Below are 16,185 nucleotides of genomic sequence, written 5' to 3' on the forward strand. Positions count from 1 at the left end.
GTGTAGATATCTTTATATTCAGTTTGGGTCATATTTGCCATTCTGTTCAGTTTTCTCTATCATCTGTTATGATCAACTGTTACGTCACAGTATTTGCTGCTGTACAGCTTAATAAGGTCGTTGACTTCCAGCAGATCAGTGTCGCGTATTCGCCATTTTAAATTCTCGCTGTGATTTTGTAGTCAAAGATCAAGTATGTCTATGCTGAAAGAGGATACGTTTGGTTTGGTTTTTGGGTGTATTAACCCACACAATTAATTTCACCGTCCCCCAGTATCAGAACCACTTTGAAGTTCCTAGTTAAATTTTATTTTCATGAAAGTGTCTCACGTCAGTGGGGAAATTCCTCTTCATCTACATGAAGCTCTTCAACGGTGAGTTCTTCATCAACCTCCTCCAGTATCAAGAAGAATTTGCTGAAAGACTTCATCTGATTAAAGGGTCAGTTCCATCTGTCTATGGAAATGATGGACGCAGCAAAGCGGTAAGCTGCAAATAAAGCTAAAATGACAACCTCTGTTGAGATGACGTCCTGACCATTGTTCTGTTAGCAGTAGCATTGTGCTTTCTACTGATGTTAGTGTTGTGTACTGCTTTTAGCTCCCTGAGGACAGAACTATTGCGTGTTTCATTATTACTACATTCACAGTTTTAATTTCTTTTGCAATTTTTGTCTTGTTTCTGTGGTGCTGGATAATTGTCATCAAACTACAAAAATAGCAGAACAGGTCAAAGTGGAGCGTTCGTTGACCTGTAGGGGGACGGGGTGTGAAGTGCCTCAGTAGCATTAAAAGAGACGGCTCTAAGACGCTCCTCAGAACAGGTAAAAGAGGAGCCTGTGGAGGTACAAGAACAGGCGTTCAGACCAAAGCATTGCAGTTCCACTTTATATAGACCACAACTTGATTTAATGGTGAAAAGAAAGGTTTTAAAAGCATCATACGTCCCATTTAAGGTTTTGGTTGTGGCCTAGTCAAAGTGGGGACTTAAAACTCATTCTGTGGCCTGACCTAAACATTACCAGTTATCACAAACACTTGATGACAGCTGTTGCTGCCAAGGAGGAAAACCAAGTTGCTTTGGAGAGATTTTATTTATTCAGGTTTTCTTTCTCTGATTAACATTGATGACCTGAAACATAGGCAACAACAGTAAGGTAACCAGTAAAGGCCACGGTAGGACTTTACAATACCTGTAAAAAGTATTCACCCCTCTTGGATATTGATCCATTTTTTTGCTTTTAAAGATAAAATCTGGGTTAGTGTAAACTTGTACTCGTTTCATCCGGGACCGGGTCACGGTGGCAGCAGACTCAGTAGAGACACCCAGACGTCCCTCTCCCCAGACACCTCCTCCAGCTCCTCCGGGTGGAGCCCGAGGCATTCCCAGGCCAGCCGAGAGACATAGTCCCTCCAGCGTGTCCTGGGTCATCCCCTCGGCCTCCTCCTGGTGGGACGTGCCTGGAACACTTCCAGAGGAAGGCGTCCAGGAGGCATCCGGTATAGATGCCTGAGCCACCTCAACTGGCTCCTCTCAATGTGGAGAAGCAGCGGCTCTACTCCGAGCCCCTCCCGGATGGCCGAGCTCCTCCCTATCTCTAAGGGAGTGCCCGGCCACCCTACATAGGAAGCTAATTTCAGCTGCTAGTATCCGGGATCTCGTTCTTTTGGTCATGACCCAAAGTTCTGTAGCTCTTGGCTAGAGGGGGCAAGCAGGACCACGTAATCTGCAAAAACAAGAGACGAAATCCTCTGGTCCCCAGACCAGACCCCCTACGGCCCTTGGCTGCGTCTAGAAATCCTGTCCATAAAAGTTATGAACAGGACCGGTGACAAAGGGCAGCCCTGCCGGAGTCCAACATGCACCGGGAACAGGTCCGACTTAGTGCCGGCAATGCGGACTCCTGCTCCGATTGTATAGAGATCGGATGGCCCCTGATAAAGGGTCCCCGACTCCATACTCCTGGTGCACTCCCCACAGGGCATCACGAGGGGCACAGTTGAATGCTTTCTCCAGATCCACAAAACATATGTCAACCATGACAGCCCCACAACATCCAGAGACTTGAGGTACTCAGGGTGGATCTCATCCACCCCCAAAGCCCTGCCACCACGGAGCTTTTTAACCACCTCGGTGACTTCAGCCTGGGTGATGAAAGAGTCCTACCCCGAGTCCCCAGCCTCTGTTTCCACCACGGAATGCGTGATGGCAGGATTGAGGAGATCCTCAAAGTACTCCTTCCACCACCCGGTAATGTCCTCAGTCGAGGTCAGCAGCCTCCCACCCCCACTGTATGTGTTGGCGAAGCACTGCTACCCCTCCCGAGGCGCCGGATGGTTTGCCAGAATCGCTTCGAGGCCAACTAGTAGTCCTTCTCTATGGCCTCACCGAACTCCTCCCAGGCCCAAGTTTTTGCTTCTGCCACAGCCCGGGCCGTGGCATGCTTGGCCTCACGGTACCCGTCAGCCGCCTCAGGAGTCCCACAAGCCAACCACAGCTGATAGAACTCCTTCTTCAGCTTGACAGCGTCCCTTGCTGTCGGTGTCCACCACCCGGTTCGGGGATTGCCGCCGCGACAGGGACCGCAGACCTTACGGCCGCAGCTACGGGCAGCAGCATCGACAATAGATGCGGAGAACATGGTCCACTCGGACTCTATGTCTCCAACATCCCCAAGAATCTGGTCATAGCTCTCCCGGAGGTGGGAGTTGAATACATCCCTGGCCAAGGGCTCCGCCAGACGTTCCCAGCAGACCCTCACTATGCGCTTGGGCCTGCCAAGTCTGTCCGGCTTTCTCCTCCTCCAGCGGATCCAACTCACCACCACGTTGTGATCAGTGGACAGCTCAGCCTCTCTCTTCATCAGAGTGTCCAAAACATGCGGCCGAAGGTGATACGACAACAAAGTAAGTAACAAAACACAGAGGTCATAGGTGAGAGGGGTCAAAAAAAGGTCAGAGCATTAAAATAATTTTCCACAACAGACCGGTGACAAAGGGCAGCCCTTCCGAAGTCCGACATGCACGATGAACAGGTCCAACTTAGTGGCGGCAATGCAGACCAAATTCCTGCTTTGCTTGTACAGAGACCAGATGGCCCCTCATAAAGGGCCCCTGACTTTGTACTCCTACAGTACCCCCCCACAGGGCACCACGAGGGACACAGTCGAATGCCTTCTAGATCTCTTCAAAATCGATATTGACTAGAAAGTCAGGCTCACCTCCACGAACAGTGGTGGGCTCTGAAACCCAGCTCCGTGAGAGAGATTGGACTCTACTCAAGAGTGGCCCGCGGGGAGAGGCAGCGAGCTGGTCCATTGGTGGGTTTTCTTGTTGCCCCCCTGCTCAGCTGTCTTGTGTTGGGCTATACTCCAGGGGAAGAGAGGGTCGCATACCTGCGCCTTCGGGTCGGGGCGGTAGTGCGGACCCGGCCTTCTTGGCATCCTTGTTGGAGATGCTGCATAGTGCCCCTCCCGGGGACTCCATTATTCAGCTGGGGGACTTCAATGCCCACATAGGAAACGACGGTGACACCTGGAGAGACGTGATCGGGAGGAATGGCCTCCCAGATCTGAATCCGAGTGGTGTTTCGTTATTGGACTTCTGTGCTAGTCACGGATTGTCCATAATGAACACCATGTTCAAGCATCAGGGTGTCCATCAGTGCACTTGCAACAGGACACCCAAGGCAGGAGGTCCATGATCCACTTTTTTGTCGTGTCTTCAGACCTTTGGGCGCATGTTTTGGACACTGGGGTGAAGAGAGGGGCTGAGCTGTCCACTGATCACCACCTGATAGTGAGTTGGATCCGCTGGAGGAGGAGAAAGCCGGACAGACTTGGCAGGACCAAGCGCATATTGAGGGTCTGCTGGGAATGTCTGGCAGAGCCCTTGGCCAGGGATGTATGTAACCCCCACCTTCCGGAGAGCTTTGACCAGGGGGAGGTTGGAGACATAGAGTCTGAGTGGACCAAGTACTCTGTGTCCATTGTCAATGCTGCTGCACCGTAGCTGTGGCTGTAAGCTCTGCGGTGCATGTTGCGGCCACAATCCCTGAACCCGGTGGTGGACACCGGCAGTAAGGGATACTGTCAAGCTGAAGAGGGAGTCCATCGGCTGTGGTTGGCTTGTGGTACTCCTAAGGCGGCTGACAGGTACTGTGAGGTCCAGCTGTGGCCCGGGCTGAGGCAGAGGCAAAAACTCTGGCCTGGAAGGAGTTTGGTGAGGCCATGGAGAAGGACTACCGGTTGGCCTTGAAGCGATTCTGGCAAACTGTCCGGCGCCTCAGGAGGGGGGAGCAGTGCTTCACGAACACTGTTTACAGTGGGAATGGGGAGCTACTGACCTCGACTGAGGACATTATCGGGAGGTGGAAGGAGTACTTCGAGGATCTCCTCAATCCTGCCGTTACGCATTCCCTGGTGGAATCAGAGGCTGGGGACTCGGTGTTGGACTCTTTCATCACCCAGGCTGAAGGTGGTTAAAAAGCTCCGCGGTGGCAGGGCTTCGGGGTTGGATGAGATCCGCCCTTAGTACCTCAAGTCTCTGGATGTTTTGGGGCCATTATGGTTGACACACCACTTCAACATTGCGTGGCGGTTGGGCACAGTGCATCTGGACTGGCAGACCAGGGTGGTGGTCCCCCTTCATAAGAAGGAGGACTGGAGGGTGTGTTCCAACTACAGGGGGATCACACTCCTCAGCTCCCTGGTAAGGCCTACGCCAGGGTATTGGAGAGGAGAGTCTGGCCGATTGTCGAACCTCGGCTTCAGGAGGAGCAGTATGGTTTTCGTCCCGGCTGTAGAACACTGGACAAGCTCTATACCCTCTACAGGGTACTCAAGTATTCATCAATCTAACAGATTAGATTTTAACAAACTGATCTTAATTAATTCAAAACATATAAATGATCAGAATCAGAATCAGAAAAGCTTTATTGCCAAGTACGTTTTTGGACATAGCATGAATATTGATGCACTTTAAAGTGAATTACTAATTAAACAGAGTTCCAGAGATAACCTGAGAGGAGGTTGACTCTCTGGTTCCTCAGCGTTCCTCCTACACTTACAAAAGTAAGACAGAGGAAACTCAAGGAAAAGTATCAGTCAGTAGGTGGGGCATCACCAGGACTGAAAGACAGGGGGCAGGCATACGTAGCTATTCTCTGAAGATCCCTGCTTTGCTTAACCAACATATTTCAAGTAAGAAAGGGCAAAGCAACGTCATGCGTTGGTTTCATTTTAAAATGTGTACAGAACGAAAGATACTAGCAAAAAAAGTCATGATAAAACAGAAAGTAACGTTTTCTCTTTCAGGTATATGTTTGTGGCACCAGGGCAATATAGAAAGGTGTTTTTTTATTGCAGGTTCTAAAATGATTTAAGTATAAGCTGAAGGGAACAAAAACACACCACAGATTCCACACCATCTATATTAAACATAGATGAAGCCAAAACGACTATGTTGTGCTTTGGAAAACTCAGTAAATCCTGGCTGCTTCCTCAGTATTTAAGTATCACAATCTCTTTAACAACTGATCATCCTCAACTTGAACTACTCTATTAAAGCTGAGGTTTCTTCAGTTTACTGGTAATGCAGGAAGCAACACCAGCAAACTACTATTCTGCAACACTTAGATGTATCCCTACTTCAATATACCTGAATCTAATGACTGAATTCCCTTCTTGGCATTTGATCAACTTCAGCAGATGCCTGGTACCGAGCCATGCATTTGTGCTCCAGAAGGGAAGCATTGAAAAGTTATGGGACCATACCTCTTGAGGACTAGAGGTGGAGATCCCCGAAGCAATCAGTTGCCATGTCCCAGTCATGTCGAAACCCCTGCTTAACTGAAATGCTTTATGGAACCTAAAAAGACCTGTTCAAAAATAAATATCTGCACAGCTCAGTGAACTGAAGCAACTAAATTCGTCCTCAACAATGTTAAACACTGAGAAATGCATCGAGTTGTTGCTGCTAAATTGGTCTGTTGGATCATTTTTTTCACTCACAGCTTCCCTTCCTTCTTTCCTTTACATGTAAAACTATTATAAGAGGTTGTACTTATTTCTATCATTACTGTATGACTTTAATTATATGCTTATGTTACATCAGTTTTCAAGTCTTGCCACAGATTCTAAATTGGATGGATGGATAGATATACAGTACAGACCAAAAGTTTGGACACACCTTCTCATTCAAAGAGTTTTCTTTATTTTCATGACTATGAATATTGTAGCTTCACACTGAAGGCATCAAAACTATGAATTAACACATGTTGAATTATATACTGAACAAAAAAGTGTGAAACAACTGAAAATATGTCTTATATTCTAGGTTCTTCAAAGTAGCCACCTTTTGCTTTGATTACTGCTCCACACACTCTTGGCATTCTGTTGATGAGCTTCAAGAGGTAGTCACCTGAAATGGTTTTCCAACAGTCTTGAAGGAGTTCCCTGAGATGCTTAGCACTTGTTGGCCCTTTTGCCTTCACTCTGCGGTCCAACTCACCCCAAATCATCTTGAGTGGGTTCAGGTCCGGTGACTGTGGAGGCCAGGTCATCTGGCGCAGCACCCCATCACTCTCCTTCTTGGTCAAATAGCCCTTACACAGCCTGGAGGTGTGTTTGGGGTCATTGTCCTGTTGAAAAATAAATGATGGTCCAACTAAACGCAAACCGGATGGAATAGCATGCCGCTGCAAGATGCTGTGGTAGCCATGCTGGTTCAGTATGCCTTCAATTTTGAATATATCTCCAACAGTGTCACCAGCAAAGCAACCCCACACTATCACACCTCCTCCTCCATGCTTCACGGTGGGAACCAGGCATGTAGAGTCCATCCGTTCACCTCTTCTGCGCCGCACAAAGACACGGTGGTTGGAACCAAAGATCTCAAACTTGGACTCATCAGACCAAAGCACAGATTTCCACTGGTCTAATGTCCATTCCTTGTGTTCTTTAGCCCAAACAAGTCTCTTCTGCTTGTTGCCTGTCCTCAGCAGTGGTTTCCTAGCAGCTATTTTACCATGAAGGCCTGATTCACACAGTCTCCTCTTAACAGTTGTTCTAGAGATGTGTCTGCTGCTAGAACTCTGTGTGGCATTGACCTGTTCTCTAATCTGAGCTGCTGTTAACCTGCGATTTCTGAGACTGGTGACTCGGATGAACTTATCGTCCGCAGCAGAGGTGACTCTTGGTCTTCCTTTCCTGGGGTGGTCCTCATGTGAGCCAGTTTCTTTGTAGCGCTTGATGGTTTTTGCGACTGCACTTGGGGACACTTTCAAAGTTTTCCCAATTGTTCGGACTGACTGACCTTCATTTCTTAAAGTAATGATGGCCACTTGTTTTTCTTTACTTAGCTGCTTTTTTCTTGCCATAATACAAATTCTAACAGTCTATTCAGTAGGACTATCAGCTGTGTACTGTATCCACCTCCTGCACAACACAACTGATGGTCCCAACCCCATTTATAAGGCTTGTAATCCCACTTATTAAACCTGACAGGGCACACCTGTGAAGTGAAAACCATTTCAGGTGACTACCTCTTGAAGCTCATCAACAGAATGTCAAGAGTGTTCAGAGCAGTAATCAAAGCAAAAGGTGGCTACTTTGAAGAACCTACAATATAAGACATAGTTTCAGTTGTTTCACACTTTTTTGTTCAGTATATAATTCCACATGTGTTAATTCATAGTTTTGATGCCTTCAGTGTGAAGCTACAATATTCATAGTCATGAAAATAAAGAAAACTCTTTGAATGAGAAGGTGTGTCCAAACATTTGGTCTGTACTGTATGTACGTATGTACGTATGTATGTATGGATGGATGGACAGATAGATGGAAGGCCAGATGGAGGGAAGGAGGGAGTTAGGGTTAGCTTGGCTTCTCCACTGTGCGCTTTTGATTAGTTGAATGTACATAGCTGCGCTACTATATCTACTGTAATATAACACTAATATATCTAAACACAAAAGAAATCGCAGAGTTTTGAAGCATGTTTACCTGTGGAAGCGTGGAGCCACCACCACAGCAGAAGAAAAATAGAATTATGTCAAGTTGTATTCTACTAACATATTTGAACAGGATATTGTCATGTTATTATACATATTTTAACGTTTGGAGGAAAAACATTTCATTTCAGAAATATATTGTCAGGACAATATATTTTAATGGTAGAATAAAACCTTCTACAATCAGAACCTTCCTTTGACCTCCATTTAGACAGACTCCGGTCAGAACCGTCATATTCAAATGGGCCAAGACTAACATACATGAAGCCTATTAAGTGATTTCTGCTTCCTTGCTCAATCCCACATGGGTCCAGATTTTTCAGTCAATGTCTCACGGTACTCTGCCTGAGAACAGAAACATGTATCCAAGGGGTTAGAGCTAACCCTAACCTGTCCGAATGTTCAAGTGGTGTAATGAAACTGCCACCTTCGTTGGATCAGAATAATTCATTCTCATGTACAGAACCATGTGCGTCAAGTCCCTTCTTAGTGTGTGTGTGATTATCACAATACTCTCCGAGCTGATGATTATTGATTGAATCTCTCCATGGCTCAAGCCAAGCAGGAAACAGACCTTCATCAATTCTTCAACCACTCAGCTGAACCATCATCAACTCTACATTTTAATAAACCACAAAACAGGGGAATTCAGAGAAACAAAAAGATTTTTCTATTGGATAAAAACCCATAAATCCTCATAGAAACACTAAATATTTATGTACATTATATTATATTATCTTAGTTCATGATGCCATGTAAGAAATACAAAATAATTTCATACAGTTTCAGAAATGTTTGTCCTGATATCTGAACAGATCAAAAATGCTGAATCATTTGTAATTATTATTAACTCTCTTTAACTTGAATTTTATTTAAACCTGTTTTACTGAAACTGAACTGTTTTCTACAAGCCCTTCTTTGTCAGATTTCAGTTGTGTAACAAAGGTGCTCTGGATTATTTAGACAATGCTGCCCTCTTTTGAGGATTTAAGGTATTGCACCATTTATTTCAATAAAGGTTCAGTCTGTAATTTCTATCGCAATATTGTAGAAATGTAGCTTATACAGGTCCTTCTCAAAATATTAGCATATTGTGATAAAGTTCATTATTTTCCATAATGTAATGATGAAAATTTAACATTCATATATTTTAGATTCATTGCACACTAACTGAAATATTTCAGGTCTTTTATTGTCTTAATACGGATGATTTTGGCATACAGCTCATGAAAACCCAAAATTCCTATCTCACAAAATTAGCATATTTCATCCGACCAATAAAAGAAAAGTGTTTTTAATACAAAAAACGTCAACCTTCAAATAATCATGTACAGTTATGCACTCAATACTTGGTCGGGAATCCTTTGGCAGAAATGACTGCTTCAATGCGGCGTGGCATGGAGGCAATCAGCCTGTGGCACTGCTGAGGTCTTATGGAGGCCCAGGATGCTTCGATAGCGGCCTTTAGCTCATCCAGAGTGTTGGGTCTTGAGTCTCTCAACGTTCTCTTCACAATATCCCACAGATTCTCTATGGGGTTCAGGTCAGGAGAGTTGGCAGGCCAATTGAGCACAGTGATACCATGGTCAGTAAACCATTTACCAGTGGTTTTGGCACTGTGAGCAGGTGCCAGGTTGTGCTGAAAAATGAAATCTTCATCTCCATAAAGCTTTTCAGCAGATGGAAGCATGAAGTGCTCCAAAATCTCCTGATAGCTAGCTGCATTGACCCTGCCCTTGATAAAACACAGTGGACCAACACCAGCAGCTGACACGGCACCCCAGACCATCACTGACTGTGGGTACTTGACACTGGACTTCTGGCATTTTGGCATTTCCTTCTCCCCAGTCTTCCTCCAGATTCTGGCACCTTGATTTCCGAATGACATGCAGAATTTGCTGTCATCCGAAAAAAGTACTTTGGACCACTGAGCAACAGTCCAGTGCTGCTTCTCTGTAGCCCAGGTCAGGTGCTTCTGCTGCTGTTTCTGGTTCAAAAGTGGCTTGACCTGGGGAATGCGGCACCTGTAGACCATTTCCTGCACACGCCTGTGCACGGTGGCTCTGGATGTTTCTACTCCAGACTCAGTCCACTGCTTCCGCAGGTCCCCCAAGGTCTGGAATCGGCCCTTCTCCACAATCTTCCTCAGGGTCCGGTCACCTCTTCTCGTTGTGCAGCGTTTTCTGCCACACTTTTTCCTTCCCACAGACTTCCCACTGAGGTGCCTTGATACAGCACTCTGGGAACAGCCTATTCGTTCAGAAATGTCTTTCTGTGTCTTACCCTCTTGCTTGAGGGTGTCAATAGTGGCCTTCTGGACAGCAGTCAGGTCGGCAGTCTTACCCATGATTGGGGTTTTGAGTGATGAACCAGGCTGGGAGTTTTAAAGGCCTCAGGAATCTTTTGCAGGTGTTTAGAGTTAACTCGTTGATTCAGATGATTAGGTTCATAGCTCGTTTAGAGACCCTTTTAATGATATGCTAATTTTGTGAGATAGGAATTTTGGGTTTTCATGAGCTGTATGCCAAAATCATCCGTATTAAGACAATAAAAGACTTGAAATATTTCAGTTAGTGTGCAATGAATCTAAAATATATGAATGTTAAATTTTCATCATGACATTATGGAAAATAATGAACTTTATCACAATATGCTAATATTTTGAGAAGGACCTGTAGATATAGAAGTGCAGGTTTCCCAACAGATGCTTTAAACTAAATCTGACAGTTTTAATATTTGAAACTAATAAGAAAGACATGTTACTGGTGAAGATGAGAGATTTTCTATTCTATGACTTTGACAGTTTCTTCCCTCAGCTTCAGTCCGGTATCTGAACTTTTTCTTATGTTAGCAGTGGCAGACTTAGTCATTTTGTGACCTAAGTCAAACTTTGTAAAGGGCCCGTAAGTCCTGAGGATGAAAGATTCTGTATAGCTGCCACAATTGTCATACTGCAGTACTGTGAACCAGACAGAAGCACAACATACATTTTTTCCTACTTTCCTACTCATTAAAATCTTTCTGGAAAAATATTTATTATAATAATAAAAAAGTGCTAAAGCAAGTCTTACACCAACAGTCAACACCACTATCTATGTACAAACTAATAATGACAGGGTAAAGGCGGCCATATAGTAAAAATATAATTGAAAAGGCTACATTAGCAGATTTCTATAATCCACTTGGAAGCAGATCCTGACTTCGGCCCACTGCGGGTATGGATAGGAACCAGACTGAACAAAGAAGGATGGACAGCAGGTAATCCTGGCAAGAGAGACACTTACATGAGCTGTAAAAGGACAACAATACAAAGTTATTTTGGATGTAAATCCAGGCAGGCAGGCAGGCAGGTAGGCATGGTCATGTCAGACCAAACATGAAAATAATTTAATATTTTTGTGTTAAAATCCTTTTTAATTTGTTCAGGTGTGATATTCTAAATTTATTGAGGAACTGAATCTGGAATTTTCCTTAGCTCTAAGATCATTTTACCTAATGTAATCCACTGAACCATACACAGTGGCTTGTAAAAGTATTCATACCGCTTGAACTTATATTGACACATTACAACCACATACAAATACATTTTATTGGAATTTTATGTGAAAGACCAACACAAAGTGGTTTACAATTGTGAAGTAGAATTTAAATTATACATGATTTTTTTTTACAAATAAAAAACTGAAAAGGTCATTGCGCAAAAGTATTTAGCCCCCTTAGTCAATACTTTGTGGAATCACCTTTTGCTGCAATTACAGCTGCAAGTCTTTTAGGGTATGTCTCTACCAGCTTTGCACGTCTAGTGACTGAAATGTCTGCCCATTATCCTTTGCAAATCAGCTCAAGCTCAGTCAGATTAGATGGAGAGTGCTGGTGAACAGCAGTTTTCAGATCTTGCCACAGATTGTTGATTGGGTTTAGGTCTGGACTTTGACTGGGCCATTCTAACACATGAACATGTTTTGTTTTAAACCATTCTATTGTAGCCCAGGCTTTATGTTTAGTGTCGTTGTCCTGCTGGAAGGTGAAGCTCCGCCTCAGTCAGGTCTTTTGCACCTTCCCTGTCCCTGCTAAAGAGAAGCACCCCCAGTGCATGATGCTGCCACCACCATATTTGACAGTGAGGCTGGTGTGTTCAGAGTGATATGCAGTGTTAGTTCTCCTCCACACATAGTATTTTACATTTTGCCAAAAAGTTCAATTTTGGTCTCATCTGACTAAAGCTCCTTCTTCCACATGTTTGGTGTGTCACCAACGTGGCTTCTCCTCCATGCTATGCCACACTACTGCAGTAATTCATGCAAAATGAACCCAGACCACATATTGAGTGCAGATACTGTCCAGTAAATGGACATACTGTTCAGTAGGTCCACATTTCTGGATCAGAATAATTTTTATTGATCTAATGTGATATTCTAATGCTCTGATAAACAAAATTTTTGGTTTTTGTTAGCTGGAAATCGGAATCATCATCATCAATAGATATAAATGACTGAACTATATCAATGTGTAGAATGAATGTAATATAGGTTCTACTTTTAGAACTGAATAACTATAATGAATGAACTTGATGATATAGACCTCTTTAAGAAAACTCCTGAACTTCTGTTATGACTTTGAGCTTTGCTGTGTTACCATAACGATTTCATTGGCCCTCACAGGGCCACGCCTGTAAAACGTTTATGAAGGACCCCCTGTCAAACACACGTCAGTCTTTCTGCTTCCTTTTTGTGTTAGCCATGGAGTTAATATTTGCACTTAAAGCCCAAAGTCAAACAGATTTAGCAGATTAAACATATTTGATTTTGCTGAAGAAATACATAAACAGACTTATATATCAGCACATGCATTAATGCATCTTTTTACAGCTTTATTCCTGTTCCCTGTTTTCTAAAGCTGTAAGTCAAACAGCGGGGTCCAACTGCAGGATTTGGCCAATCAGAGTGTTTGTGACAAATTTTTCTTTGTCTCATCAGGAACTTCAGTTTGTTAAAGGCTTTTCTTTGGGAATTCACATTTCCAGCATTCTCAAAGTGTCTGCCACAAAAGAGTGTTCGTCCGGAGCTGCAAACAGCCCTATAAACCAAAAGACGGTCTCAGGGGCCATTTCCTCGCCTCGGTGGTAAATCAGAGCGTTTGTCACAGTGAGGTTTATGTTGTTTGTGCGCTATCTGCCACCACTTCAAAGCAGTGGGAGGGGAGCGACAGAGGAGGGAGGAGGCAGGGTGTTGTCCCCCTTTCTGTGACTCATGGTCACCCTCAAAGGACCCGCTTTTTATCATCCAGCCCAGACAGTTTGGTGGCTTTCTGGCGAGCAGTGCTTGAGAAACTGATTGTTTGAGGCTCTGAAAGTTTAACAGGTGGAATGAGTCAAGATTTTAAAAGTGTTTTCAGATGTCATTTTATAATGCACTGTCCTCTTAGAACCAGGAGAAAGTGGTTCTGCACAGTTTTAGGTGTCCACGTCTGGCCTGTTTCCTCTGACTCAGAGTCCAGTCTGGCTCTTAGCATGCTGAACAGAACCAGCTCACACCCTGACCTTAAATCACAGCCTCATGTTACTCATGTTTGCAGGAAGGCTTACAGCTGAAGACAAGGCTAACTCAGTTTTACTGCCTTTGGATTATCAGCTCCAGCTGTAAAGAAGTGACCACTGGGGGGAACCAGTGAGCTGGTTTCGAAAGCTGGGCTGCAGACCAACTCCTAATACCCTAAAACAGAGCTCAACCTCAGGATTTCTTTAAGACAATGGATTAAAGTCCTGTCATTAAATATTGTTTTGCTTCAGACCTCGAAGGAAATAAAACTGATTTTACAGAACAGGAAGCTAAATTATGACTTGTTTTAAAGGTAATACAACAAGCTTGTGTGGTGAACCTCAAGCAGGACATTTCTGGCAGAAATTCATAAGAAGAAGCACTTGTTTGTTCACACTATTTATGTCCTCTATGGGTCTAACTGAAGAAATGAAGAGCATTTTGTGAAACATCAGTTTTGCCATGTCTGCAAAGTGTGTATGTTGCCTTTGATGTGCTGACGTTTTAATAGTGAGTGAAGGAAATATGTCATATTCACAGTCTGCTGCTGCATCAGGGGGGTGGGCCTTATCTTTGCTGTGACATCACTGTCTAGTTTTATTTTATTTTATTGTTCTCCATAGCATACTTAATGCTTTGGGATTTAAGGTTAAACGTTTTTAATACAGTGGATGAGTGCCCCCAAGTGGTCAAAATATTTTAGCTGAATTATTTAGAGAATAGTTTGGAGTTCCCAGAGTTGGAAACACTTCTAGCAAACATCATGCAGTGAATGTTCATTAGTGCAGACAGTGTGCGCATAGTGTAGCATGGGACAGAATAACAGTATCGGGTCATTGCAAAAAGTTTATTCTTTGTTACAGTTCAAAGAAGGTCGACTTTGTTGTCGTATCATCAGACCTTCGGCCGCATGTTTTGGACACTTGGGTGAAGAGAGGGGCTGAGCTGTCCACTGATCATCACCTGGTGGTGAGTTGGATCTGCTGGAGGAAGAGAAAGCTGGACAGACTTGGCAGGCCCCAGCGAATAGTGAGGGTCTGCTGGGAACGTCTGGCAGAGCCCTCAGCCAGGGATGTATTCAACTCCCACCTCCGGGAGAGCTTTGACCAGATCCCGGAGGATGTTGGAGACATAGAGTCCGAGTGGACCATGTTCTCCGCATCTATTGTCGATGCTGCTGCCCGTAGCTGTGGCCGTAAGGTCTGCGGTGCCCGTCGCGGCGGCAATCCTAGAACCCGGTGGTCTACACCGGCAGTAAGGGATGCTGTTAAGCTGAAGAAGGAGTCCTATCGGCTGTGGTTGGCTTGTGGGACTCCTGAGGCAGCTGACGGGTACCGTGAGGCCAAGCGTGCTGCGGCCCAGGCTGTGGCAGAGGCAAAAACCCGGGCCTGGGAGGAGTTCGGTGAGGCCATGGAGAAGGACTACCGGTTGGCCTCGAAGCGATTCTGGCAAACCGTCCGGCGCCTCAGGAGGAAGCAGTGCTTCGCCAACACTGTTTATAGTGGGGGTGGGAGACTGCTGACCTCGACTGAGGACATTATCGGGCGGTGGAAGGAGTACTTCGAGGATCTCCTCAATCCTGCCATCACGCATTCCGTGGTGGAAACAGAGGCTGGGGACTCGGGGTAGGACTCTTTCATCACCCAGGCTGAAGTCACCAAGGTGGTTAAAAAGCTCCGCGGTGGCAAGGCTTCGGGGGTGGATGAGATCCGCCCTGAGTACCTCAAGTCTCTGGATGTTGTAGGGCTGTCATGGTTGACACGTCTCTACAACATTGCGTGGCGGTCGGGGACAGTGCCTCTGGACTGGCAGACTGGGGTGGTGGTCCCCCTTCATAAGAAGGGGGACTGGAGGGTGTGTTCCAACTACAGGGGGATCACACTCCTCAGCCTCCCTGGTAAGGCCTACGCCAGGGTATTGGAGAGGAGAGTCCGACCGATAGTCGAACCTCGGCTTCAGGAGGAGCAGTGTGGTTTTCGTCCCGGCCGTGGAACACTGGACCAGCTCTATACCATCTACAGGGTGCTCGAGGGTTCATGGGAGTTTGCCCAACCGGTTCACATGTGTTTTGTGGACCTGGAGAAGGCATTCGACTGTGTCCCTCGTGATGCCCTGTGGGGGGTGCTCCAGGAGTATGGAATCGGGGGCCCTTTACTAGGGGCCATCCGGTCCCTGTACGAGCGGAGCAGGAGTTTGGTCCGCATTGCCGGCACTAAGTCGGACCTGTTCCCAGTGCATGTTGGACTCCGGCAGAACTGCCCTTTGTCACCGGTCCTGTTCATAACTTTTATGGACAGGATTTCTAGATGCAGCCAAGGGCCGGAGGGGGTCTGGTTTGGGGACCAGTGGATTTCGTCTCTTCTTTTTGCGGATAACGTGGTCCTGCTGGCCCCCTCTAGCCAAGACCTACAGCATGCACTGGGGCGGTTCGCAGCCGAGTGTGAAGCAGCTGGGATGAGGATCAGCTCCTCCAAGTCCGAGGCCATGGTACTCGACCGGAAAAGGGTGGCTTGTCCTCTTCAGGTTGGAGGGGAGTTCCTGACTCAAGTGGAGGAGTTTAAGTATCTTTTAAGTATTGTTCACGAGTGAGGGAAGAATGGAGCGGGAGATCGACAGACGGATCAGTGCGGCTGCCACA

This window comes from Girardinichthys multiradiatus, chromosome 7 (genome assembly GCF_021462225.1).
Source record: "Girardinichthys multiradiatus isolate DD_20200921_A chromosome 7, DD_fGirMul_XY1, whole genome shotgun sequence".
Lineage (NCBI taxonomy): Eukaryota > Metazoa > Chordata > Actinopteri > Cyprinodontiformes > Goodeidae > Girardinichthys > Girardinichthys multiradiatus.